This window comes from Arachis duranensis, chromosome 5 (genome assembly GCF_000817695.3).
Source record: "Arachis duranensis cultivar V14167 chromosome 5, aradu.V14167.gnm2.J7QH, whole genome shotgun sequence".
In the NCBI taxonomy this organism is placed as follows: domain Eukaryota; kingdom Viridiplantae; phylum Streptophyta; class Magnoliopsida; order Fabales; family Fabaceae; genus Arachis; species Arachis duranensis.
Genome location: NC_029776.3, coordinates 96837049 through 96841929, shown reverse-complemented (window position 1 = coordinate 96841929; position 4881 = coordinate 96837049).

The following is a 4881-nucleotide window of genomic DNA, read 5'->3' as shown; positions in this document are numbered from 1 at the left end:
TTATTCTTCTTAAATAAAAATAAAAAGTTATGACATCTCAAAATAATAATTAATACATCATTAAACTTCTTACTAATTATTTTTTCAAATATCAAAAATTATCTTTTTATTATTTATATCTAATTTTGATGTCATATGATACAAAATGTAGAAACAAGTTCCTACACCCATATCCTACTTGTTTCTAAGCTTTCAACCTCTCTAAACATGCTACACAATACATAAAAAGCATGTCTATTCATTCTTGTATTTTCTATATATCCTAAATTACTAAAATAAATAATTTTATGAACACTAAGAACCCTTACTACTTGCCTACTATAACTATTATTTATAAGAATTAAGTATGACTTTAATCTTTATGATTTTGGCCAAAAATTAAAATCGTATCTAATTTTTTTTTCTGTTCAAATTCATCCTTAGCATTGAATTTTATTTTTAAATCATCATTCTTCAACTTTTAGGACAAAAATACCCTTCTTTCCTCACCTTCTTACGAACTTTTTTCACCCACCCCCTAATGTCTGCTTGATGCACCACTATTTCATGGTACATCTTGTACTTAATTGAGTGGATTTTATCCACTATTCTCACATTTATTCATAGAATTTGCATGTTTTACATGTTCCTTCTTAATTTTGTGCTATGATTGAAAACATGTTCCCTTGGCCTTAAATTTGCTATTTTTAATCCTCTCTTATTACCATTCGATGCCTTGATATGTGTGTTCAGTGCTTTCAGAGATTACAGGGCAGGAATGACGCAGAGGATGAAAAGGAAGCATGAAAAAGTGGAAGGAATACAAGAAATTAAAGGAATTGCTGAGCTGTCAGCCCTGACCTCTTCGTACTCAATCGATCATAACTTGAGTTACAGAGGTCCAAATGAGACGGTTTCAGTCGTTTGCGTTGGAAAGCTAACATACGGGGCTTCGAAATGATATATAGTTTGCCATAGTTGCCTTGCTGTTAGGTGACACGCACGCGCAAAGCACGCGTACGCGTGGATAGTGCGCAGACAAACGACGCGTACGCGTGCATGACGCGTACGCGTGACGGAGCCACGTGTTGTATGTATCAGAAATCGCTGGGGGCAATTTCTGGGCTGTTTTTGGCCTAATTTCAAACCTGGAAAACACAGATTAGAGGCTGCAGAGTGGAGGAATCAAGGAGACACTTCTCATTATTCACTTTTCATAATTTTAGGTTTTAGATGTAGTTTTTAGAGAGAGAGAGAGGCTCTCTCCTCTCTCTAGGTTTTAGGTTTTTAGGTTTAGTTCTTCTCCAATTCAGATTTCTATCTTGCTTATTTTGGTTTCTATTCTACATTCTATCACTCTAGCATCTTAGTTTATCTTCTCTTGTTGATTTATTTATTTTCCCATTTAATTTGTGAACTTTTGATGTTAGATTCAATTTCCATATCAATGCAATTTATGGTTTCCATGGTTATTGTTACTCTCTTTAATTGTTAGTCATTGATGCTTGCAATTGGTAGTTTAGATTTATTTCCTTTGTTAATTTTTTATGCTTTTATTTTGTGCCTACCTAGTGTTTGATAAAATGCTTGGGAGGATGTTAGAGTAGAATTTTATGTTCTTGGCTTGGGAAGGTAACTTAGGAATTCATGAGTTACTAATGTCCAAGTGATTGATAATTGATAGCCATTAACTCTAGATTCCATTACTTCAATTAGTGAATAGCTAGGACTTATAGACTTGGATTGATATAGCTCACTTGACTTTCCTTTACTTGTTAGAGGATGACTTAGTGGGATTGATCCTTGCAATTATCATGTTGTGGTTAGTGATAAGGATAGAGATCCTTGACCACCAAACCTTGCTAAGAGCTTTTCTAGTTATTAGTTTATTCCTTTTGCAATTTACAATTCTTGTTTCTTAATCCAAAACCCCAAAAAGATACAATCTCATAACCAATAATAAATACACTTCCCTGCAATTCCTTTGAGAGACGACCCGAGGTTTGAATACTTCGGTTATTGATTTTAGGGGTTTGTTTTAGTGACAACCAAATTTTTGTATGAAAGGATTTTAGTTGGCTCGGAAACTATACTTGCAACGAGAATTTATTTGTGAATTTTAGACCACACAAAAGTCCGTTCATCACTGCTTCTGTTGGCGTATAGTTGAAAAATAACCGCTGCAGCAATTCCAACAAGTAGTTCAAAGCCCCACACACCTTAAGAGGACCAATCATATATTTCATTCTTTGTTATTTAATCACCTATTTCATTCAATTTTAATTTTTTGAAACATAAGAAGGGAAAAAGAATAAGAGAGAAGAGAGCAGTGGTGACAATCTGTGTAACACCCTTACTTTTAACACCTCATGATCATACTAAAAGTTCAGTGTTACTTACCTCTAATCCGTTAATTTAATATTATAATTATTTAATATTGAGCTTTCATGAATATAAACTGAATCCTTTGTTACGAAATCGAAAATTCTTTACTTCAGTTCACTTAATCACATAGTTATATTCACATAATCATATAATTATATTCACATAATCATAAGTACATAATCTTATTCAAAACTTCCCAAATACACGTTCTGCCCCCTCTAAAATCTCAAAATGACAATTGATGAGGAGTAAAGTCTCAACTAAACCAACAAACAGAAAATACAACATATATATAAAGATGGTAGATCGGTCGTGGCTTCGCGTCAAAGCTTCCTGAACCTGTCACTGAAAGAAAAATCTGTAGGAGGTGAGAACATTGTCCTCGAAAGGGTTCTCAGTAAAGAGTTTAAGAATTGTCATAAGAAGATACGTATAAAGAGAATAATTGATTTCAAGGCAGTGATTATCCTTCGTCCTTTGAATGTTTTAAAAACCAACGACTAATCATCCAAAACCTTTTCAGAAACCAATATTTAATTATCTAGAAAATCCAAAACCTTTCTTTTCTTATAAGAAAATCTTAATCAGTTTTCTAAACTGTATGAATGACCAACCTGTTCCAAGCATAGGTTCATTAAGTCTATGCTAAACCAGCTTGATCTTTCATGCTTTCCTAAAACCTCAATCAGAAACCAATCACGGACCTTAGCTCAAGCAACTCAATCAAATCAGCAATCAAATCATCACATCAGAAAAACAACCCTCAGTTTTACCACCACCAGCATGAGGGACTTCTTAGTTGCACACACATATAATACAAATAAGAAAATCACAGATGGAATTCAGGTACAACAAGTAATACAAGTAGCAGATAAATATGGCTAAACAATTAGGCAAACTAAAACAAAAACACACTCAGTCAAAGCATACAAATGCATATGATGTATGCCTGTCCTATGGTTAATGAGCTCATCTGTTAGTTATATAGCCAACCCGACATGTCTTGGTATCTAACTATTGGATAGAACACCAAACACAGAGCAAGTGGGACAACGCCACAACCCTTGCATCTTACCCACGTACACGAAGCAGGGGACAAATTCACCCTTGCCTCTTACCCAAGTGGTGTTACAATTCTCAACGCGGAGTAAGCGGTGATAGAACTCAACCGTCGCATCTTACTTGGAGTCTCAAACTCTTATCCGGAACAAGTGGATAATACCACTGCATCTTATCCGGTCATATATATCTCAATCAAAATTTAATTTTATTTTCAAATCCATTCTTAATTTCATAATTCAAACTCAGTTTTCATCATTCATATTCCTCGTATTCTTTTCCGGAGCAAGTGGACAATGCCGCGCCACTGCCTCTTACCCGTGGTCACATGTCTCATTCATTTACAAATGATCATTTCTGTACTTCTTCAACCTCGATTCATTCTTTTCTAAATAAATTAAAACTCAAAGCGTAATTCTTTTCTGAATAACTCAATCAAATTATAAAATTCTTTAAAAATCCAAAGCTCTCTAATAAGCACTTCAAACGAAATATCTAATTTTATAAAAATTTGGGCAGCATCTCCTCTAAAAATCGGACTCTGCCATCTTTCTCGGGCCCGATCTAAACATTCCTCAAACTCTTCTCAATCATTTCCTAATAGCAAATTATTTTCAATAACAAAACATTTCTAAAACCTCAAGGAAACCAATTCGACATTCGCCAATTTAATAAAGTCAATAACTCAAAATAGTCAATCTTATCAAAGAATCAATAATTCCATCAAACTTGTGATTACAATTATCTAGAACAACTCAATTCAAATAATAAGATCTACTAAATCACAAAAATATATTTTTCACATTATTATCGACTTACAACAACTCTTGAAAGTAAAACAAGTTTAAGAAAAGCGCCTCTACCTTGATCGCAACTCAACTACGTGACAAAACTCCGTTTTTTCTCGACCTGCAATGGCAGCAACCACAACATCAGCTCCTAACCACTTTCGTAACAACCATAGCAACTCTAATCGCAACATATAATAATCAAAACTCAATCTTATGGCAATTAACGCCGTAAAACCGCAGCGTAAAATAACAGAACAGTGACTAAAGGGCTTTTCGAAATAAAAATACATACCACAACTAAGAAGAAACGGCTGAGCTAAGTAGCGGCAGCCCCGGTGGTAGCTCCGGCGGCCATAGAACTTCTTTCGGCAGCCAGAATCACAGAGACACAGTATTCTCCTCGTCCGAAAGTGACTCCCGCAGCAGCCACCCCTCTGTTCTCTTTTCCCTTCGCATTTTTCCTTTCCCAGCTTAGCTCGGTGGCGGATTCGACTCCACCAGCAACGGTAAGGCTTGCACTGAGGATGACGATGGCAAGACTCGAGGTGACGGCGGTCACTTCATGCAGCACAATGGCATGATGGTGGCGCGACAGCAACGACCAGACGCGGTGGCAGTGAAATGCGAACGACAGCGGCGACAAGGACCTCGATGACGGCGGCCCGTG